General features: G+C 43.0%; 1 non-coding gene across 1 annotated transcript; it reads left to right on the plus strand.

The window, feature by feature from the left end:
* The first annotated feature begins 2,646 nt into the window (after positions 1 to 2,646).
* On the plus strand, positions 2,647 to 2,753 carry LOC142986052 (U6 spliceosomal RNA). The gene has a single exon (XR_012960298.1). It is a non-coding gene; the product is annotated as a U6 spliceosomal RNA (small nuclear RNA).
* The last annotated feature ends 22,249 nt before the right edge of the window (positions 2,754 to 25,002 follow it).

Here is a 25,002-nt window from a genome sequence, read left to right on the forward strand (position 1 = left end):
ACTGAATATCGATATTGCTAATTGTAGAGGTCAGTCTTATGATAATGCTAGCAACATGTCTGGGCAGTATAACGGCCTGCAGGCAAAGATTAAGAAGAAATGCCAATATGCAACGTATACACCTTGCGCCGCGCATTCCTTAAACTTAATCGGGTCCTCAGCAGCTGAGTGTTGCCCAGAAGCGACAAAGTTTTTTGGACTACTGCAAAATCTGTACGTATTTTCTACAAGATCAACGGAACGTACAAAAATATTGCAAACGTTTTTAACGGAGCCTGAAAATGTTACCGTTAAAAGTTTGTCACATACGCGGTGGTCGGTAAGAGATGATGCTTGCACGAGCCTTAATAAAAATTGGGAACAAGTAATAATTAAATCTCTGGAAGCAATAAAAGGTAACTCTTCGCGACAAAAAGCCTTAATAAAAAATGAAGCTACAGGTTTATTGGCTCAACTGAATTCCTTAGAAACAGCGATATTATCAAAATGCTGGGGATCAGTCCTAAAACAATTTAATACCGTTTCTAAAGTTTTGCAAGGTATGGACACAAACGTTGAGGTAGTCTCCAGCCTTTACGATTCCCTGATCACTTTTGTGAATAATCAACGCGAATTATTCGATGCATTTGAAAAAGCTGGAAAAGAAAAGTGTACTGAAGATTACAAAGATAGCCGCAAAAGGATAACAAAAAGAAAAAAACGAGACGATGATTAACGCGAAGGAGATGTAATTTTACAAGGACGGGACTATTTAAAAGTGAATACTTTTTTGCCAATTTGCAACCAATTGTTGGGCGAGTTAAGGAGGCGTAAAACATCCTATGACGCTGTAACCGCCAAAGGAGAATGGGCACTCCTGAGCGGTCGGCGGCCATTAATGAAAGTAGTGTCAAATTAAAGTAATGATAACTAGGAACAACTTTTACTAAGAACGTTTCGCTGCAATCCTTTCAGGAAACAATATATTGACATGTAAATATAATGGAATTTCATAGAACAAATACAATTATTTCGTGTCTGTAATGCATTTAATGTTGTGTAATAACGTTACATCTTCTTATAACGATTGCAATGCCATCAAAATGAACAATAATCGTAACTCGTATCTATCTATCATATGGTTCACCCAGTTTCAAAGTTGTTCAAGCCGCCCGAATGTTATCTTAGTTGACAACAACCGGGACCGACTTTTTACGTGCCCTCGGAAGCACGGAGAAGCTCAGTTCAAATACCACAATGCGGTCACCCATCTATAGAATGACCGCGCCAACGGTTGCTTAACCAACAGATCGTTTACCGACCAGTGAGCGCAACTGGCTATAAACGCCTCGTTTTTAAGCTGAGCATTCAAGACAGATAAGTCGTCTCAGTGAATATATTATAGAAGAGCAAGATGTTTACTTGTTACGATATTTATATATTTACATGTTATGATTGTTCGAATATTAATAATGTCTACATTTGTATGCAATAATATGAATAGTACTTTTTATTTAATCTCCGAATATAAGCCAAAAATATGTTTTTATACTATTAAAAGTGCTCAAAAACAAAATGTATTTTGTTCGTCATATAAGTGCGTCGCGGCAATAAAACTTCTACACGGTAATTATAGGACTAAACTACATTAAAAAACAAAAAATCAAGTTTGGCCGCGGATCGCCCAGGCTCCATACTATTTTGCCCATTCTCCTTTGTATTCTGAGGCGGAAATTATTACGAACGCATTACAACTTCAAAAGGCTTATCCTACAGATCTTGCGGATGATTTAAAGGATGAATGCCTATTATTAAAACATTTTTTGCTGTCTCAGAAAATAAAATAAGTTTACGGGGATTATATTTATTATTTAAGAAAAATGACCTACAAGAAGCATTTCCGTACGTCGAAATTGCGTTGCGCATATTTTTGTGTACCGCGGTAACTAATTGTAGTGCAGAACGCTCATTTTCAGTTCTTAGAAGAATTAAAAATTATTTGCGATCGCGTCTTATTGAAGAACGGCTGAATAATTTGGCAATATTGAACATCGAAGCCGATTCGGCAAAAAAAAATAGATTACGATGTTATAATAAATGAATTTGTAAAACAATTTATTCACAGAAAAAAAATGTGAAATATAAAATTTATACATATATTTTTTTTTGTTTTGTATCGTTCCTAATTGATGGGGCGGATAGCTACAGGTGCCCGGGGCGCGCAATCTTAAAATACGCCTCTGGTGATGCGGCAACGGTGGGGCTGCCGTGGGGAGCCGGGGGTCGGGCGGTCGGGCCCGGCTCTTAACCCATGGCGGCTGGTGGTGGGACCGCAGGGCCTGGGAGCGTTGGGATCTCGCTCTCGGGCTCGTTAACTCGGGGGAGTTTTCCGGCCATTGCACAAGGGGACATAGTGGGGGGACGGCACCCGTGTGTTGGGGTGTCGTCCCACACTGTGGACAGCCGCGTCGGGGCCGCGGATGTGTCCCTAAAGCCGTTCCCGTGGCCTCGGCACTATGCGGTGAGGAGGAGGCAACACCTTGGTGGTTTAGTGGGTAGGCCTTGCCCTTCTGGTTCGGCGAGCCCCACATACCCTAGCGCTCCCCCGGGCGTTGGGGATGCAATTTCATGCATTAACCAAGAAAAAAAAAAGGTAAAAAATTCTATGTACTTGCTTCGGCAGTACTTATACTAAAATTAGAACGATACGGAGAAGATCAACATGGCCCCTGCGCAAGGATGACACGCAAAATCGAGAAGCGTTCCACATTTTTATGAGATAGGCAGTCGCTCCATGTAAAACACTGGTATTCCGCTGCATCCGGTGAGACTGGAAGCCGACTCCAGCATAGTTTGGAAAAAAGCTAAGCGATATATATACTCTGGAGGTGTTATTTACTTGTTTTATTGATCTTTTCACTGACCTGGCTTGCTTACCGGACTTTGACGTTGCTTTTGCTAGGGAGTTATCTTGATGACTCCCTGGTAATCTGCATCGACCTTGCGCACCATTTTGTACTGGATTTTCTTGTTTTATTGACGACCTTGGCTTGCTTATTGGATACCGTAGAGTCCGAATTGGTTTTGCCTTTCCAGTCCGGCTCCGGGCGGCGGTGCCCGCCGTAAAAGGCACCGTGCATATCCGATTTTCGGAACTCCGTCTGGATCCGAGACGGAGACGGATGGCCGGATCACTCCGCGCGAACCGGTGGCGCGGCGTGGGAAGATGTCCACTGGGGCGCCTTCCACCAGGGGTGGGGTCTCATCCCGTGGGGTCATGGGACCTCCCGATCCCATTTTTGACCCAGAGGAGGGTATGGAGAGCTCTGCTTCGGAGTCTCCATACCGAATGAATGCCGAGCAACTGCGGGCGAAGGCTGGCCAGCGTGCGGCGGCTATGATCGAGGTGGTCCGGAAATCGGGTAACCTCAAGGGAGGGTGTCAGAGGTCCCTGAACCTTGCGGCGACGGGCCTTCTTGATATTGTGGAGGCTGTGGCGGAGCGGACAGTGTCTGAGGAGGTTCGCCGCATGCGAATCGACCTCGCCCGTTTCCGACGCGAGATTGATGCGTTGAAGGCGGAGAAAAAATCACTCGGGTGTTGGAGTAGGCAAAGACTGCTCACGCCACTAGAGCAACTTGCCCACCGCCTGCCCCAGTGGCTCCAAACCTTATGCCAGCTATGGGAGAGCTGCTGGAGGAGCACAGACACTGGATCATCGCCTCGGTGGAGACGATGATTAGTGCCCGTTTAGAGGGCATTAAGGAAAACCTCCCGGAGGTAAGGATCTGCCCTCCTCTGAGATCGGATGGAAATTCGACGGGGTCTGTTGACGCTCCTGCGTCTGTTCCGGCTCTCGGCTCGGCTCCTGTCGCTACGGAGTCTGCCCCAGTCTCGAGGACTAGGAAAAGGGGAAACAAGAAGGGGGTGAGTCAACACCGAGGACAGCTGAGGCTTCTCCGGAGGCAGGTCCGTCGGGATCAGCATTCACCTGGTCGGAGGTGGTACGCAAGGGGAAGGGCAAGGGGAAGGGCAAGGGGAAGAAGACCCCCCCTAACGCGGCGGCTTAGGCGCCGGCCCCTTAGGCGGCCAAGAAGCCGCAGCCGGCCAGGCCGAGCCTGACTGTCCCGAAGTCGGCGGCGGTGGTGGTAACCCTCCACTGGGAGGCTGTCGCAAAAGGCCTAACCTATGCTCAGGCCATGGAACGCTCGGAGGAGGCAGTTAACCCGGCGGACCTGGGCATAAAGTCTGTCCATTTCCGTCGCTTTGCCATCGGGGCTAGGATCATTGAGATCCCCGGCTCCCAAGACCAGGAGAAAGCCTGCGCCCTGGCGGAGGAGCTGAAGGCCGCCCTCGACGGGGTTGCGGTTATAGCGGTCTCCGTCAAGTGCGCGGACCTGAGATTGACGGGACTCGGGGACACGGCCACCGCGGAAAAAGTTGCCATCGCCGTGTCCCACGCCGGGAGTTGTCTTTTGACCAGGTGAAGGTCCACCCGATCATCCCGGGTCCCGACGGCATGGAGTCATGCATCGTTGAGTGCCCGGTGGCGGCCGCCAAGGTCGTTTCGGAGGCGGGAAGAGTCCTAGTTGGGTGGACATCAGCCTTGGTCCGATTGCTAGAGCAGCGGCCTTTGCGCTGTTATAGGTGTATATCTGTAGGCCACACTAGGCCAACCTGCCCCTCCACCGTCGACCGCAGCAAAGTGTGGCGAGGTGAGTGCGGCGAGGAGGGTCACAAAACTGCGGCCTGCGAGTCTACAGCAATCCGGTGCAGTGTTTGTGCTGCGGCCGGGCAGCCGGCCGAACACTTGACGGGGAGGAAATTTTGCTCTCCCCCCATGGTAAAGTATGAAGTTGATGTGGCGGTGGCTTGCGAGCCTTATCTCATCCAACCCCCCCCCCCCAACCACATTGGGCCGGGGACTTGGCTGGCTCAGTGGCAGTCGTAGGCCGTGTGGGCGTTGGACCTCCTCTCGTGGTTGTCGAGAGAGGGGTAGGTTTTGTTGTAGTCGGTTGGGGGGAGTACACCATTGTCGGTGTGTACTTCTCCCCCAACAGTTCCCTGGCAGAGCTCGAAGTTTTCCTGGACTCTGTCAGGGCGGCCGTGGTCCGTGGGTAGTCAGGATCTACTGTGGTCCTCGGCGATTTTAACGCCAAGTCCCGGGCGTGGGGCTGCCCCGTCACCGACGGGAGGGGTGAGGCGGTCCAGGTTTGGGGACTCCTCTCCGGGCTGTCCCTGCTCTATGACGGAACAGCCTACACCTGCGAGAGGCACAATGGGGGGTCAGTAGTTGACCTCTCATTTGCCACTCCGACGGTTGCCCGGAAAGTATCCGGATGGAGGGTAGAGGAGGGAGTCTACGACCTGCCGGCTCTTTCCCGAGATGGGTCCTCAGCCGGCTGGACAAAGAACTGGCAGAGGAGACGGCCATCGTCCATCGTTGGTTCGCCTCTGCACCGGAAGAAGGCGCCAGCACGGAGATGCTGGCCGGTCGTATGCGCACCACCCTCACCAGAGTGTGCGACGCGGCCATGCCGAGGGCGCGGCGTCGTTAAGCGCGCCGGTTGGTGTATTGGTGGTCTCTGGAGATAGCGGAACTCCGGGACGCCGCCAATGGAGCCCGGAGACTCCATGCCCGCTGCAGAGCCCGATATTGTCGAAATCCGGGTTAAAAGGGGGCCGAGCAGGCTCAGACGGAGTTGTGGGAACGGTACAGAGCGGCAAAACAAGACTTGCAGCTCGCCATAAGCCATCCTGGAGGCACTCCGGTACCATGGAGTGCCTCCGTATTTCCGGAGGCTGTTGGAGGCGTACCTCCAGGACAGAGAAGTCGTCTGGATTGGCAGCGATGGACGGCGGTGCGCGCGGCGTATGAGCTGCGCCATTCCACAGGGTTCGGTTTTAGGTCCAACCCTGTGGAACATTAGTTATGATTGGCTCCTCCGGGGACCAGTCCCTTCCGGCGTGGAAGTGATCGGCTACGCTGATGACACCTTCGTCGCGGTCCGGGGGATTTCATACGAGGAGGCGGCGCAGCTGGCCACCACCGCTGTATCACTGGTGCTGGCCCGCGCAGGGGTCCGACTCCTGGCGCGCGCATCGTCGACTCCAATTATTCTTATGATTGGTAATAGTTTAGGTTTAAGAAAGTCTGACATTGTTCATAGTATAAGTAGTTTATTAGAAATGAATTTAGGAAAAATAATAATATAATATATGTGCATTCCCCTACTCTGATTCACTATTTATTTATTTATTTTATTTTTAAATTTCATATGCATGTGTATATAGGCGGACTTAATGCCAAAGGCATTATCTACCAGTCTACCTTAGGGTGATGCAGAGATTGAAAGAAGTAGGTGTTTAAAAAAATAAAAATAAAGGACGTTAAAAACAAGGTCTACAAATAAATAAAAATAAGGTCATGTATGTAGTTACCACGGCGTAGCAACCCCTTTCTGCCGACGTTGCAGCCGTGCATCAGCATACGCTATTCTAATATTGTTAACGCTTCATTTTAATTGTTATTCATTATATTCAATTCCTAATTAGTCTTGGATCAGTTCTCGAAGAATAAACATTGTATTTTTTATAAATAAATATTTTTTAATTAAATTGCCGACCGCAATAACTTAACTGGCGCAGTCGGTAGGATCGCGGCACGCTTATCTCGAATACATCTCTTTGTGAAAGCTGTGACGGTTCTCAAATCGTACTCTCGCGATCCGTAAAGAACTTACTCGCGGTCGGGCACCTGGTAGCAGAGACTCTGGCGCTATAGAGGAGCTGCTGCTGCTGACAAGGCTCCACAGGAGATGCAGAGAACGCTTTGCTAAGTACTCTCGTATTATTCAAGTGCTCCTTGCTCTATTTCCTGTGTTAATATTAGTATAACATATTTTTACATTGTGTGTGTCTGTCTATAAGCTAGAATCGCGCTAGGTATTCCATATAAGTAATACCTTAGTTTATTATCTAAAGTTATAAAACGTAACGTATAAATAGATATTAAATCGACGCATATACGCGCTTGAACGAAATCATTCAATACAGTGTAACCGTACACCTCTATTGTTCTCGCGCTAGCCATTGTCTTGATTTAAAGTAAAAATGTCTTTGAAGGATTGTGATAATGGTCGTTTTAAAATACTCACAGGCTTGATGCCTAAGTATGACGGCAATCCAAAACGATTGAATTATTATATTAGAGAGGTAGAAAACATACTGTGCTTACTGGATGAGGCAGATCGTGCACACCCGGCACTTATATGTCTAATTAAGAGTAGGTTAAGCGGGACAGCTATCGACGCGGTCGCGTATGATGAAAACTTATGTAATTGGGAGTTAATCAAGTGTGCTTTGATACGACGTCTTAGGGAGCCGCGTAACGAAATTCAAGTGATGCAACAATTGACGCGCACTAGGAAACAGAGGAATGAGGACGCCGAAACTTTCAGTAAACGGCTTAGAGATCTTTTAGAAACGCTGTACTCTGTAGGCGAGCACACTAATAAGGCATATTATGAGAAGACTAGCTGACCCGCGCAACTTCGCTTGCGTCACGTAAGAGAAAATGGGTCATAATTTTCCCCGTTTTTGTAACATTTTTCGTTACTACTCCTCTCCTAATTGTCGTAGCGTGATGATATAGAGCCTATAGCCTTCCTCAATAAATGGGCTATCTAACAGTGTAAGATTTTTTTAAATCGGACCAGTAGTTCCTGAGATTAGCGCGTTCAAACAAACAAACAAACAAACAAACAAACAAACAAACAAACAAACAAACTCTTCAGCTTTATAATATTAGTATAGATGGTTATAGAACAATATGTTAATCAGTTAGACTTCCAAATATCAATTAATGTTAAAATTCTTAGGCCGGAGACGCTTGAACTTGCGATAATGGCAGCTAGACAGGAAGAAAGCAGGCTTGCATACAATAGATCTGTATTTAATAATCCATCCACATCTCAAGTTAAACCAAAGGAGTTACCTAAGATAAATAATAACAATAACGTACCTTTCCGTAATTTTGGTCAACCGAGGCCGCATCCAAACTTTAATAATCCTTCTACTAGCTCTCAGAACCCCTACGGTTCACAACAAGGTACTAAACAGTATCCGCAATGGGGGCAACCGTGGCATAACAAACCTGGATCAGGTAATTTTAGGCCAAACGTCTCTAGGAATAATTCAGGCAATTTTAGAGAACAGCAGAACATCCCAAAACAACAGGTAAACCCTCCACAGCATGTATCAGATGTTACCATGCGAACTGCGACCAAACCTGCACCACCACACTTCGCAACCCAAGAGCTGTTCTACACACCGAGTCATCTCGACCAGATGCAGCCGTACTATGACGAAGGTGAGTGCTATGATTATAATTACTCCAATGCAGATCACGCAGAAGCTGAGCCATGTAACAACGACTTAGAGGTAAATGACGATCAGGGTTTTCTCTCGGAACTGGATCAACACGACCAGAGCTAATAAAAATTAACTACCAATATAAGGACCACTTACCTTATATTGAGTTACCAGAATTCAATGGCAAGTTTCTCATAGATACAGGTGCTAGTCGATCCTCTATAGCATCTGATGTTATTTTTGGCACTGAATTTGAAAATTGTATAGCAATAGAACCATTTCAAATAATTACAGCTCACGGTACATCTAGACACGATAAAGTAGTATACCTTCCGTTGCCATCAGCTTTTAACTGTAACTTAACACATAAATTTTTAATTTTAGATGTCGATCCAAAATACAAAGGTCTTATAGGATGTGATCTACTAAAACTACTTAACTGTAGTATTGATCTTAACAATAACATCTTACATACATCTAATGCCGATATACCCATTAATTTTAGTTATCCCGTTCAAAAGATTAGAATCGAACCCAACTGTGAAAAAATTATTGCCGTTAAAACACATTACACAGACGGTCAATACTTACATGATGACTTTTACTGGTCAGATGGTCTAGTCTCACCGGCAGCGATCGTTAACGTTGCTAATGGTTTATTTAAAACATCTATTATAAATTTTAGTGACGAAAAGAAATATATACCTAATTAATCATTAATTAGTTTAGAAACTTACCTAGAACCTGAAACAGAAAATACATATAAATTAAATAGCATACAGACTAGTAATATAGATAAAGAACTATGTAATAATCTTAATAAAATACATACCTCACATATGAATGAAGAAGAGAAGCGGGAAATCACTAGATTGTGTTATCAGTACAGAGATTTATTTTATTCAGAGAATTTACCACTAACCTTCACACATGCCGTTAAACACGAACTTCGACTTACAGATAATACTCCTATTTTTGTACGTAGTTATAGACAAGCCCCACAACAGCGTAATGAAATTCGTAAACAAGTAGATAAGCTTTTAGAACAGGGAATAATTAGAGAAAGCATATCTCCTTGGTCATGCCCCGTGCATATCGTGCCTAAAAGGGCCGACGCTTCTGGGAAAGTCAAATGGAGACTTGTAATAGATTATAGGCGGTTAAATGATCGTATAGTCGAAGATAAGTACCCTTTACCTAACATTCATGATATCCTGGATAGAGTAGGACGTGCACAATATTTTACCACTCTAGATTTAGCCAGTGGGTACCACCAAATGCACCCCAATGATATCGAGAAAACAGCATTTACAACCGAAAAAGGACATTACGAATTCCTCAGAATGCCTTTTGGCTTAAAAAATGCACCAAGTACTTTTCAACGCTTAATGGATCATATCTTAAGAGGGTTAGATAACGTATATACGTACTTAGATGACATTATTATTATATCTACCAGCCTCCAGCAGCATATAGAAAGGCTCAAGCAAGTTTTCGATAGATTTAGAACACACAACTTAAAAATACAGCTAGATAAATCCGAATTCATTCAAAAACATGTAAACTTTTTAGGTCACGAATTAACAGATGAAGGACTGAAGCCTAACAAAGATAAAATCAAAGCCGGTCTTAATTTTCCTTTGCCAAATACTCAGAAAGATATTAAATCATTTTTAGGTCTAGTTGGATACTACAGAAAGTTTATCAGAGATTTTGCCAAACTTACCAAACCAATGACAGTATGTCTTAAGAAAAATCATAAGGTAGTCCACTCTCTAGAGTTTATAGAAGCTTTCAGTAAATGTAAACAGATTTTGACTAATGCCCCGATACTACAGTACCCTAACTTTGATGAACCATTTATTTTAACAACGGACGCTTCAGATATAACTTTAGGCGCAGTTTTGTCTCAGGGTATCGTTGGTTCCGATAAACCTGTTGCGTTTGCATCCCGTACACTATCTGATACCGAATCTCGTTACTCCACCATAGAGAAAGAATTACTGACAATATTTTGGGCAATCAAGTACTTCAGACCTTATCTTTACGGAAGAAGGTTCACTATATATACGGACCATAGGCCTCTTCAATGGTTAATGTCATTAAAAGACCCAAATTTAAAATTAACCTTACCAATTTAAATACTAGGAAATCATATGTTGTGCCTAAATGTAATTTAATTTTATGTAGGTAAGTACATAAGTAATAATAAATAACTTCATCTTATAATGAAACAATTTCAAACCGGATTTATGGCGAGTTTATTGATTTTACTGTGGCAGGAAAAATGTAAAATCAATATGTATGCGATTATTCCGGTTAAAAATTGTTTCATTGTTATATGCAGTGATCGTAAATATTTGACATATTACGTACTTATATTACATACATACATATAAGTAATATGTATAATATACTAGAAGCCACCCGCGACTTCGTCCGCATGAAAACCCTTCCCGCGTAAATCCCGATCTTTCGGGAACTCCGGAATAAAAAGTAGTCTATGTGTTATTCTGGGTCTTCAGCTACCTATATACTAAATTTCATTGTAAACGGTTCAGTCAAATTTGCGTGAAAGAGTAACAAACATCCTTACATACTTACATACGTACATACATACATACATATACATACATACGTACATACATACATACATACATACGTACGTACGTACATACATACATACATACGTACATACAATGACATACATACATATGTATGTACATTCTCACAAACTATCACATTTATAATATTAAGTAGGATTTCGGAGGCAACAAAACCTCTATTTGTTTCACAAATAATTCGCAACCATTATTCCATTTATTTTAGGTAGATTATCCGATTGCCCTTTTTCAAATCCTTTATCCATTTTATTAATCGAATAGTATTTACTATTGTTATAAGTTATTTTATATGTAAGCGGACGAAAACATAACAAAATACTACGCAAACTATTACACCTACAACAACGATTGGCGCCTTAATACTAAGCGGGACGCGGCCCGCGCGGCGCGGTAATGTAATATGACGTTACAGCCGCTCACGCGGCTGTTAGCGGGACTCGATATTTTTCGAAACTTTGAATGCTTATAAAATCAAAACAATTTGGTATTTTTGACTAATACAAAAACTAGTTGATATGTATACATACAGGCTATATTGTGTCAAAATTTAAAGTCTATAATATTAACTCGGTAGTATATAATGTAGCATATAATATTAACTCGGTTATAGAAGATATGACACAAGTCACAACCTAGGTTTAAGGAAGAAACAGTATTGTCTAGTCGTTTAACTAACAATACTGTGATTAATATTATAGATAATTTGGTTTGTAAGGACACTAGTACGCATAATGTAACAAAGAACAACAATCATTCAAACGCCTAAGCAAGACAACGGGTAAACAGGCAGGTTTTCTCAACGTAGTTATGGTAACACCCACACCTTCAGCGTTAGATTAAGTTTAGAATATAGTTTATGCTTAGCCAGCAGAATGCTGACAATTCTTAGAAGTAAGATAAGCCGGGCCCAACGGATGTGTCTCTCCTGAGGGTCTAACGCTCGTAAACAACCAGAATTAAAACAGCCTCCGAATCGGCTACACATATATCCTTGTTTTTAATTTCTCACATTATTTTAAATAAATTAGTTTTTAAAAAATTGTTTCCCCGCTCCGGAAACAAGAGTGGCGCAGCCGGTAGGATTTCACTCAGTTATCATAGATTTTCCGCAGTAAACTCTAAATCGTCGCGCCGCGTGAATTTCGACGACGAGTGGAATCCGACGAATCAAACAAATAACTCTTGGTACGTGAGCTCGAGTAAGAAACAGCCGGTATGGGAGTCGCAGTCGGTTGGTGAGTGAATTTTTTCGCCAATCCTTGTTCCGCTATCCTCCTATATCCTATATTAATATAATTACATTATTTTGAGATCGAAACTCTCTCATTATAACGTGTCCAATTGTTTATGTTATAAGTTCCATTGTTCTTATCTCTGTGCTATAAATAGAATATACAGAGTAGTTAAAAGTCAGAGAATACAAATATTTTCTGATATAACTATAAATGTGTTTTAAATGTCTCTTAAATATGTTTTAATTGTGTTTTAAATGTGTCTTTTTAAAGTATAAAGTAACGTGTATGAGATTCTACACATATTTTATATAATAATATAAATTTTATACATATGTTACTGTAAAAGCCCGAACTGTGGCAAATCCTAAGATTTTCCGGTAAAACCTAAGATTTACCAACTCTCAATGGTAAAAGTCCGAACAAGCCAGAGTTTAAAAACTATGTTACGATATATAAAAAAATCCTCCTTCATAACTATGTTTATAACTATTTCACGGTATAATTATATACTGTGACATAGTTATAAAGCAGGAGTTTTGGGCATAGCGACATGGGTAGGTTAGGTTAGAAGGCTAAGGTGGGAGCGAGCGAAGCGAAGCTCCCACCTTAGCCTTCGTGGTTATTTTTTTTTAACCACCCAGAAGGAGGAGCCCCGCGAAGCGGGGCTCCGGCGACATCTCGATATCATCAAGTGAATATAGGTAAAAGTTCGAAATAAAAGAATTGTTCGGACTTTTACCATTGCGAGTTGGTAAATCTTAGGTTATACCGGAAAATCTTAGGATTTACCACCGTTCGGGCTTTTACAGTAACACATACATATAATATTAAAATCAATTTAAAACTCTTAGCAATTACATTTTGCTTTATACTATTTTTCAATTAGATTTACTTGTGTTAATAGTTTTATTCTGTGAATTTTGTGATTTTTGTTATTAGTGTTATATCTGTGTCGTACATTACTCTGTTGAAATGTCGAACCCTACTATCGAAACTGTTCCTACTGTCGAACAAATACCAAAGGGAATTATTCAGTTAATACCATTATATAATAGGGATAAAAGACTGTTAAATCTTTATTTGAAAAAATGTCAATATGTTCTTGAGCGATACAAGGGAAGCCATGAACAAAATCTTTACGTATATAACGTGTTAACTAGCCGTTTGCGAGACGACGCAGCTGCACTTCTATCAGAACGCGAAGATATTGTGACATGGTCCACATTTCGGGAATTACTCATCCAACATTTTGGAGACCCACGTAGCGAAGCTTGTATAAATATTGAACTTGAATCTTTAAAAATTAAACCCGGTGAAAGTTATTTAGAATTTTGTAACAGAATCCAAAGTGTCCGATCAGCCCTGATGTCCAAGGTCAACATGATCGATGACACAGATTTGAAACGCGCGAAATCTATTATTTTATAACAATACGGCTCTGAATGTATTTTTGTATAATCTTCCTGAGAATATGATACGTGTTGTAAGACTTAAGACACCCGAAACTTTGGAAGCGGCCTTGAGTTTAGTACTTGAGGAAGTTAATTTCTTAGAGCAGTACAATACCAAAAATCGTATCCAAGGTCAATCTCATAGTTCAGGATCAAGGTTAGTAATGACTCCAGCTGGATACAAACCTTTATCACCCGGTAATATGAGTGCACCAAAATTTAATTTCGGTATTCCCCAAAATAAAATGCTTCAAGGTCAACCATCTAATGCATCACGCCAACAATTTGGCTACGTACCCCAAACACAACAATTCGGGTACAAGGCACCTCAACCGTTTGACTATAGACCATCTGTGCAGCAAAAGTTTGGCTAAAGACCTCCACAACCTCAACAATTTGGCTATAGACCTTCACAACCTCAACCGTTTGGCTATAGGCATCCTCAACCTCAGCCATTTGGATATAAACCACCACAACAGTTTGGTTATAAACCCCCTACTAATTTTAATGTTCCTCAACAACAAAAACCGCAATTGCAAAACACAGACGTTTCCATGCGTACAGCACAGCCTAAATCAAATGTGCCACAAGGTTTCAAAGTTAATGAATTATGTACCGAAAATTATGAGCCTAATTACGAAGAGTATTACCCTAATTATGATGATGAATATAACTATGACTTAAATTATTATGACGAAACTATTGATTGCGAACAACAAGAAATCTTAGAACTAAATTTTGATTCTAATTTAAAATTACCTTATATTTACATAGAAGAAATAGACGCAAAAATGATGATAGACACGGGTAGTATGCGCTCTTTTATTAGTCCTAGGAAAGCGTACGAATATTTCAGTGACTATATAAGCAAAGAAAATTTCCACGTAGTCAGTACACATGCCACTTGTGCCCATGACGAAGTTATTGAAATACCACTTTTACCTACTTTTGTTAGTAACGACTGGCATAAGTTCTTTGTATACGATGTCGATATAAGATATGACGGACTTATTGGTAATGATCTATTACAACAATTAGGCGCTGTTATTGATCTGAAAGAACAAACCTTACGAACTAATTCTACTAGTATTCCAATTATTAATAATAATTTAAATTATAAAATTAATATACAACCACGTTCAGAACAACGTGTCAAACTACCAGTAGACCAATATTCAGGTGACGCTATTCTTGACTATCATGACTTTCAAAATGGACTACGAATGCCAAGCGCAATAGTAAATTGTGATCACGGATATGCATTTACAGTCATACAAAATACTTTAGACTGTCCAAGACAATTGACTATTACAAGACCTTTTTCAGTGACGCCATACAATCACTCTGAATGTAATACTAATTTTACTGCGAGTGACTCTACCATAGAGATAGACAAATTACTCGAGGAAAATTTTAATAAATTAAGACTCGACCACGCTAATGATGAAGAACGTAACAAAATATATGCACTTTGTAAAGAATACAAAGATATATTTTACTGTGAACAAATTCCTTTGACATTTACAAATCAGGTAAAACATAATATACGTACAAAGAATGAAGACCCTATATACATTAAACCTTACAGACAGGCACCTTTCGTTCAAAATGAAATTAGTAATCAGGTAGAAAAATTATTACATGACAATGTCATACAAGAATCGCATTCCCCATGGAGTGCTCCAGTTCACCTAGTCCCAAAGAAAAAAGATGCATCTGGCGAAATTAAATACAGAATGGTTATTGACTACAGACGACTGAATGACATTTCCATTGACGACAAGTACCCCTTACCCAATATCAACGATCTTTTTGACAAGTTAGGAAAGAGTGTTTACTTTACAACGCTAGATCTAGCAAGTGGATACCACCAAATAGAAATTGAAGAGAAGGACAGACAGAAGACTGCTTTTACCACGCAAAATGGTCATTTTGAGTTTCTCAGAATGCCATTTGGACTTAAGACTGCTCCGGCGACTTTCCAACGTACTATGGATAACATACTGCGCGGTTTACAGGGACTGCACTGTATGGTTTACTTGGATGACATTATAATTTACGCAAATAGCCTTGACGAAATGATAAGCAGACTTAAAATTGTATTTGACCGACTTAGAGCCACCAACATGAAAATTCAGTTAGACAAATCGGAATTTTTGCGCAAAGAAGTACTTTATCTTGGACATACCATTACAAAAGACGGACTAAGACCCAACAACGACAAAATAGATGCTGTACTTAATTACCCATTACCCAAGACAACAACTGAGATAAAAAGCTTTCTCGGTCTCGTAGGCTATTATCGACGTTTTATAAAAGACTTTGCTAAAATTACCCAACCATTGACCGCCTGCTTAAAGAAACGTAACAAAATTATCATTGACCAAAAATACATAGACGCATTTAATCAATGCAAGGAACTTCTGACACACGCACCACTTTTACAATACCCTGACTATGATAAAAACTTTATTCTGACAACGGATGCGTCTAATGTCGCCTTAGGTGCTGTCCTATCGCAAGGACAGATTGGTAGTGACAAGCCCATTGCCTATGCTAGCCGTACTCTCAGTGATACAGAATCACGTTACAGCACTATCGAACGTGAACTACTCGCTATCGTTTGGGCAGTAAAACATTTTAGGCCCTACCTATACGGTCGAAAATTTTATATTTACACAGATCATCGCCCCTTAGTTTGGCTTCGATCACTCAAAGACCCTAGCAGTAAACTTACTCGATGGCGATTACGCTTACAAGATTACGATTTCGAATTGATCTACAAGAATGGTAAACAAAATACGAATGCAGATGCTCTCTCCAGAATCAAACTTAATGCGTTATCCTCAGACGACGAAAATCAGTCTATGGCAGTTAATGTTGATGAAAAGGAAGATAATAATTTAAAAGAATACGTTAAAAGTGTAGTTGAAGACATAGAAAAGCTAAGTGGAAATAAACCGGAAAGAAAAAGTTCATCAACGCTAACAATATCTGATTCTAGTCGAACTGCGTCATGTAGTAGTCCTATAGAATTTTATAAAAATATTAGAGACAGTAACCAAAATACTAATGATTATCCGATGCGATCAGTATCCAGTAAATCAGACGGAACTATTCATTCAGCCGTAGAGTTAGAATCAACTGGAATACCTATATTACATGAAGCAATAGACACCAAGCCCAATCAAATATTAATATTTTCATGGCTTAAAAATCAGATACATGTAAACAATTTATCACGTGAAAAACAAAAGATATTAGAAGTTTTCCTTCCTAAAAATAATCCCGAATTGGTAAAGGACTTTCTAAAGAAATACATTCAACCAAAACTTAAGTACTTTATTTACTTTGAGGAAGATGAACATCGTAAATTATTTAGCAATATTATAATCGATTTATTCAAAAAAGGTACAGTTAATTTCTATGAATGTACGGAAAGGGTTATTTTTATAGACGATGAGAAAGAACAGAAGGCATTAATTTTGAAACATCATGAAGGAAAGTCTTGCCACCGTGGTATAAAAGAAACGTTACTTAGATTGCGTAGAAATTATTATTGGGATAGAATGCAGGAAACTGTAACAGCCGTAATAAATAGTTGTGAAGCATGTCAAAAAACAAAATATGATAGAAAACCTATAAAACCTATTTTACAATTAACGCAAACCCAGGACGCGCCATTTCAAGAATTATTCATAGATCTGTTTAGTATTGAAGGTAAAACTTATTTAACTATCATTGACGCATTCAGTAAATTGGGTCAAGTAATCGAAACTCAGGGAAAATCAACTCCTGAAGTAACGAGAGCACTTATGAAATATTTTTCTTATTACGGTACTCCAAAAAAGATAAGCTCTGATCCCGGTACTGAATTTAATAATGAACTTATTAAAGAATTTTTGAATTTACACAAAATAGAATTTCATATTGGAACACCAAACAACCCTAATTCGATGGGCCTTATCGAGAGGTTCCATTCTACTTTAATTGAAATATACAGATTGGCTAAATATGAGAAACGATGTACTGACGCGGCCTCGGTTATGACCTATTCTGTTTTGGCATATAATCATACTATTCATTCTGTTACTGAGCTTACTCCATTCGAAGTTGTCTTCGGGCACACTGACTCAACTAGCCCTTTTAGCATAGAATTAGATAAGCGTTACTTCCAAAAATTAGTAAAAGATCATGCAAAAAGAATAACAAATTTATATGAACACTTAGCGGAAAAAATGGTTACTATTAAAGAAAATAATAGAGCTAGGAAAGGTGGTGAAGGCGATGTAAAGTTTAAAGAAGGCGATACTATTTTCGGTAAAGATGTAAATAAACGTAAAAGTAAGGACAAACCGCGATATACGAAAGCTAAGGTCACAGGTGAAGCAGAGAGAAACGTTTTACCCATAAAAATAGGTGATAGAGATACTAAAATTCCTATTAAAAATATAAAACGCCCTCCACAGGTGCGTCGTGTTACTGATGACAGTGACAATGCCGTCGCTGGCCCTTCATCTGCAAAGCCTTGAAGGAAATCCAGGAATACTGCCGGTGAAACAAGGCCAAGCATATTACCAAACCGATAATTGGACTATTGTAAAAGCTATCAGTCTTGAACAGATTTATAAAGATTTACATTATATAAATAAATAAATAAATAAATAAATATCATTGGACAACTCACACACGGTCATTTGGTTCCAAACTAAGCAGAGCTTGTACTATGGTAACCAAATAACTGATAAACATACTTATATACTTTTAAATACATACTTATTATAGATAAATTGACATCCAGGCTCAGAACAAATACTCGTGCTCATCACACAAAGATTTGTCCCGGGTGGGATTCGAACCCACCACACGCGGCGCTACGGTTGTTGCGGCAAGGTGACCGCTTAAACCACTGCACCAAACGTGCAGTTAATATCTCTACAAACTATCAAAAACTTTGTAATTTAATCGATTGGAATGCATCATATTCGCAAGAAATCTTTAGTATAAAATTACATACAGAGTCTATACGCGATATAACTATGGAAAAGTATCAGCAACTTGTACCATCTAAACGCTTTAGGCGTGGCCTTATTAATCCATTGGGTTCTATTATAAAAATTATAACCGGTAATCTAGACCATGATGATGCTTTACAATATGATAAACTTATTTCAAAACTAAATCACAATCAAATCATTATATCTAAAAAGTTAACTCTGATCTCTAAAATGTTTGATAGCTTTATAAATATCACAGAAACAGTTGAACAGAATACAGTTAATTTTCATAACAGATTGACTAAAATTGAAGTACTAATTAAAGATTTAACTGTCCAACAAAATAATTGGAATTTTCTAACTTATGTAATTGGGTTATTCAATGTTTTTATGAGTAGCTTTCGTACAATATTTATGAGATTAAGTGAAATTGAAACTGCACTAGCACTAAGCAGGATATCCATTTTAATGAAATCTGAGAGTCTAGTATATTATCCCAATGAATCAAACTTGTTAAAGATAGAAGAGATTATAACTGTTAAAACTTTAATTAAAAATAATCAAATAACATTTATAATGGAGATCCCACTTACTGATAATGCTACTTATAATTATTATAAAATATATTCCTTACCAATATTCCATGAATCTGATAATAAAACCCTTACTATCTTCCCAAAATACCCCTACCTATTGGCGAAAGAAAGTACATACTTACCAATCGTAATACCGTGCCGATCATTCTCTGCTGGCAGCCGCTTCCTGTGCACTGCAGAAAATCGAGTATCTTACTATGAACTTACCTGTATTGAGCAGCTTATGAATTTTGAAGATGACCTTTCTCGCTGCAAGCAACACCCAATCCAAATTGAAGAGGTCAGAGTCCAGCAAGTTTCCGTTGACAATTGGATTTTGTACAGTAGACTGAGGACTACGCTAACAAAACATTGTAACAATGTGGTTAGCAAGCAGCTCGTATTTGGTACTTACCTTATGACCATTGACGAATCCTGTGAATTGGAGATCCGTGGCATTCACATCCACCATCGCATCCTCGTAGAAACAGAAAGAGTGGAAAGAATTCCAATTATCACCTTACCCCAGTTACGAGCGAACGCGACTCTATCCAGTACACGTGCACTTAACATGAAAGACGTAAGCTTGGATGAAGTTAAACATACGGCGTACTCATTAAAACATAGTGAAGTGATTGAAAGTGTTTTTGATGAAAATAAAAGTAGCTTCAGTGCGTCTTTAGTGTACGTAACTTTAGGTTTAGTCATATTAACCTTTAACTAGGGACGTGACAAATTGATTACACTATAAGGGACGTGTAGTCTCACAGGCTACTACTTTTAAAGTTTAATTTTGTCATAAAATTGCATTCTAATGATTTAGACTGAGTTGATATTTATTTGTTGGAATGTAATAAAACAAATATAAATGAATTCAATCAGTTTATATAATTACTTTAAACACAAATAATAATTAACACTTACTTGTACTTTTCAGCCTTAATTGACATGAGATCGTTATTTTAACATTTTAGTAGACCTTACATAAATTATATGACAAATTTTACTCTTTTTATCAAAACTTAAACGATACAAAAATAAAAAAAACATAAAAGCTAGTTCTGAAAACAAAATATAAAAAATCTGACACATACTCTATTTGGCATAAATCATTGGCAATTTTTACACAAGGGGCGAGAACATTGCAAACATACGGGATTGCAACACCCGACACATGTGTATACAGTCATTCTGTGAAGATTAGGCGGACAAATACTGCATGCCCTTCGTTTGCCTTGACTGGTTTCAGGACTTTGGACATCTTCAACCATATTGTCAGCCAGAACTCGTTTCATCACAAGGCGTAACTCCCTTGGTAACAGCTTGCACACAACACGTCTCTACATTTGGGGTAGCACTAGCGAACGGGCTAATGCCTTTAAAAAATCTCCTCTATCTACATATATCCTTGGGCTGATGCATATTAAATAATATATGAGCATTCACGCCGCTCAAGTCCACTATGCGGTACAATAGTACCATTGGCCACCTTCTCGTTCGGCGGCTGCTGGAATAAATCGAGCATTTTTATCTGCTTCATCAACGCCTCCTTTTTTTCTTGTTGTAATACAGTATAACTCTATAACCCCTCGTTCGCATTGATTATTTCTCATCGTTTGAGATTCTTTTAGAAAACTTTACTCCAATGTACAGTCAAACTATAATCATGGGTGATTTCAACACTTGTCTCCTAAAAAACGATTACCGCTCCACCACACTCCAGTCTATAGTTCGATCCAACAATCTGTCTATCCCTCCTCTCAGTGCTACTCACCATTTTCCAAACTGCAACCCCTCCCTACTTGACCTCATTCTTGTCTCCTCCTTAAATCGTGTATCTAAACATGGTCAGTGCTCAGCTGATGCTTTCTCCTACCACGATTTAGGAACAGTATCCTATCGAATCCGACCACCTAAATCCAAACCGAAAACCCTTGTACATCGCAATTTTCGTGACATGGATGTTGCTAAGCTTTGCGAGGATGCCGGCAATATTAATTGGATCTCACTCCTCGACTCTGACTGCGTAGATGACAAAGTGGCTATAATGACTACAAAGTTAACCGATCTTTACGACACTCACGCACCTTTTCGTAAAATTAAAGTGAAACGGCTTCCGTCGCCTTGGCTTACTGACGACATCAAATCTCTGCTTCACAAAAAAGCTACAGCTAAATCTAAGTACAGATGTCGCCCCTCTGAAGCTAATAGAGAAAAATATGTAGCTATTCGTAATCACTGCAGCAAGGTGAGTAGGAATGCACAACGCCGTCACATTCAAGAATCCGTTGAAAACGGAGATCCAGCCAAGGTCTGGAAATTTCTAAAGTCACTGGGGGTCGGCAAACCGCAACATAACCCTGTCCCTAATAATATTAATATAAACGTCTTGAATCAATACTTCTCTGCATTATCACATTTAGATAGTACCACGAAACGTAATACACTCAGTTATCTTTCTTCTTGTTCGACTCCTTTTTTTTTTTTTTGACGATGGGGAAATGCATTAACGCATTCCCGGCTTGAAGTTGGGGCAAGCCGGGATATGTGGGACTCACCCGAGACTGGGTACTACCCACTAAAACCCCACCGGAACAACGTCATCGCCATAGTGGGATGGTGCAGGTTCACTTGCGTATTTCACTGCGACCACCCCGGCGCGGCACCTCCATGCCAGGCGCCCAAAGTTTGTAAGGGCGCCAATTTACCCAAGTGGGGGCCCCCAAGCCCCCAAGAACACGAAATAACAATATTTTACTACATCACAACACAAACATAATAAGGCAGGCTATGGCGGGGGGAGGAGATGCGCATATCTCTTCCTTCGCTGTCCTCGTCTCCGCTGGCGGCGTGGGTCGGAGGAAGACGCCTCCCGATCCCGCTCCGCGGCCTCCTTCTGCGACATGACTGACTCGCAGAAGGAGGCCACCGCCCTCCAGGACCCCTCGCTTTCAAGCATCGAGTTGATGACACTTGGTAGCGAGAGGTCCCCCTCGACGTACGCCGACAGAGTGTGCCTTTGTGGGCTCCAGGCCGGACACTCCTCTAGGGTGTGGCGCGCCGTGTCTACGGACGCGTCACACTCATGGCAGGCCGGGGTTGCTTCACGGCCCGCAATCTGGTGCAGGTACTTTCCGAAACAACCGTGACCGGTAAGCACCTGCACCAGCCGGTACGACAGTACCCCCCAACTCCTATTTATCCACCGCGTGAGGTGAGGCCGGATTGCCTCCACCGTTTCTCGGCCAGCGGCGGGGGACAGCAACTGCTCCCCCCATCTGCTTATCAGGTCAGCTCGAGCCTCCGACCTGATTCTCCGCATCTCGTCGCAATCCGGCTTCTCGCCGCGAGCTCGCGCCTCCATCTTACAGCGGTATACTTCCGCTAAGACCCCCGCCTGAAGCTCCCAGGGGGGGTCGCCCGCTAGAAGGGTGGCCGCCGTCCAAGACACGGTACGGTACCCCCTTATTCCTCTCACCGCTATCGTCCTTTGTGGTCTTCTAATAAGAACTCGGTTTTTAGCGGTGAGAGCATCAGCCCACACTGGGGCACCGTACAGCGCCATACTACGGATGACGCCGGAGTACAGGCGCCTGCAGGCCGAGCTCGGGCCTCCCAAATTCGGCAGCAACCGACCAAGAGCCGCTGCGGCGGCTATCAGTTTCGGGGCCATTTGTGAAAAGTGGGCCCCGAAATTCCACCTCCCATCAATGGTCAGGCCCAGATACTTCAACTAGGCCCGAACCGCGACCTCTACGCCTTGTACGACGATGCGCGCGCCTTGGGGTGGACCCCTGCGCGGACCGTGGAAAAGGAGGGCCTCCGTCTTTGATAACGAGACCCTGAAACCCAACCGCGCGAGCCGGTCCACCACCAATGATACAGCGGTGGTGGCTAGTTGCGCCGCCTCCTCGTATGAACTCCCCCGGGTCGCGACAAAGGTGTCGTCAGGGTAGCCGATCACCTCCACGCCGGGAGGGACCGGACCCCGGAGGAGCCAATCAAAACCAATGTTCCACAGGGTCGGACCTAAAACCGAACCCTGTGGAACGTCGCAGCTCATGCGCCGCGCGCACCGCCGTCCATCGCTGCCGATCCAGGCGACTTCCCTGTCCTGGAGATACGCCCCCAACAGCCTCCGGAGATACGGGGGCACTCCATGGTACCGGAGTGCCTCCGTGATGGTCTCAAATGGGATGCTGTTGAAGGCATTCGCCACGTCAAGCGACACCCCCAGGACAACGTCTCCTTCAGCCACCGCCGCCTTGGTCAACTTTTTTAGAGTGGTCAGGGCGTCGATGGTAGACCGCCCCGACCTGAACCCGAACTGGGCCTCCGATAGCGGGGGCCCTATCACCTCCAAATGTTGGACGAGACGGGCCGCGAGAATCTTCTCGAGCAGTTTACCCGTCTCGTCCAGTAACACAATAGGCCTGTATGCCGAGGGGGAGTCAAGCGGATGATCTCCCCCCTTCGGGAGCAGGCACAGCCGGCCCACTTTCCACTGCTTTGGGAACTCTCCCCTGCCGATGCATGCATCGAAGAGTTCCCGAAGCTGCACCCCCAGGTGCTTCAGGGCGAGGGCTAATACGCGCCCTGGGATGCCGTCTGGCCCCGGAGCCGTCCTCCTGCCACGAAGACGGTCAAGAGCCATCTCCATCTCCCCCTCAGTAACAAGAGGGGGGGAATTTCCTCCGCTGCAGGCTCCACAAAACTTGGGGCCATCACCGGGGGCGTGTGTCCCGGTGAGTTGGGGAACAATACGCCTACCACCCTTCCGAGGAGATCCGGCTGAAGCGACTCCGTCAGGGGAGCGCCTAGTGTGCGCAGCTTCTTGCGTGCTGCGCGATACGGACGCCCCCAAGGATCCCTATCGAGGTTCGCGAGGATCTCCTCGATTGCAGCCGATTTGGAGCGGCTTATAGCGAGCTGCAAGTTTTGCTTTGCCGCCCTGTACCGTTCCCACAACTCAGCCTGAGCCTGCTCGGCCCCCTCCCGACCCGGGTTTCTCCAATTACGGGCCCTGCTGGCCCTGCAGCGGGCATGGAGTCTCCGGGCTCCATTGGCGGCGTTCCAGAGTTCCGCTATCTCCGGAGACCACCAGTATACCGACCGGCGCGCTTGACGGCGTCGCGCCCTCGGCATGGCCGCGTCGCACACTCTTGTGAGGGTGGTGCGCATACGACCGGCCAGCATCTCCGTGCTGGCTCCTTCTTCCGGTGCAGAGGCGAACCAACGATGAACGATGACCGCCTCCTCCGCCAGTTCTTTATCCAGCCGGCTGAGGACCCATCTCGGGAAAGAACTGGCCGGTCGTACTGCACCCTCTACGAGGGGGGAGACCTCGAATCGTATGTAGAGGTGGTCTGACAAGGTCTCGACCCCCTCCTCTACCCTCCATTCGGATACTTTCCGGGCAACCGCCGGAGTGGCAAATGAGAGGTCAACCACTGACCCCCCATTGTGCCTTACACAGGTGTGGGCTGTTCCCTTATTGAGCAGGGACAGCCCGGAGAGGAGTCCCCAAACCTGCACCGCCTCACCCCTCCCGTCCGTGGCGGGGCAGCCCCACGCCCGGGACTTGGCGTTAAAATCGCCGAGGACCACAACCGACCCTGACGGCCCACGGGCCACGGCCGCCCTGATAGAGTCCAACCTCTCGACAACCATGAGAGGGGGCCCAACGCCCATACGGCCAACAACCGCCACTGAGCCGGCCAAGTCCCCGGCCCAATTTGGTTGGGGGGGGATGAGGTAAGGCTCGCAAG

The sequence above is a fragment of the Anticarsia gemmatalis genome, chromosome W (genome assembly GCF_050436995.1).
Source record: "Anticarsia gemmatalis isolate Benzon Research Colony breed Stoneville strain chromosome W, ilAntGemm2 primary, whole genome shotgun sequence".
NCBI lineage: Eukaryota > Metazoa > Arthropoda > Insecta > Lepidoptera > Erebidae > Anticarsia > Anticarsia gemmatalis.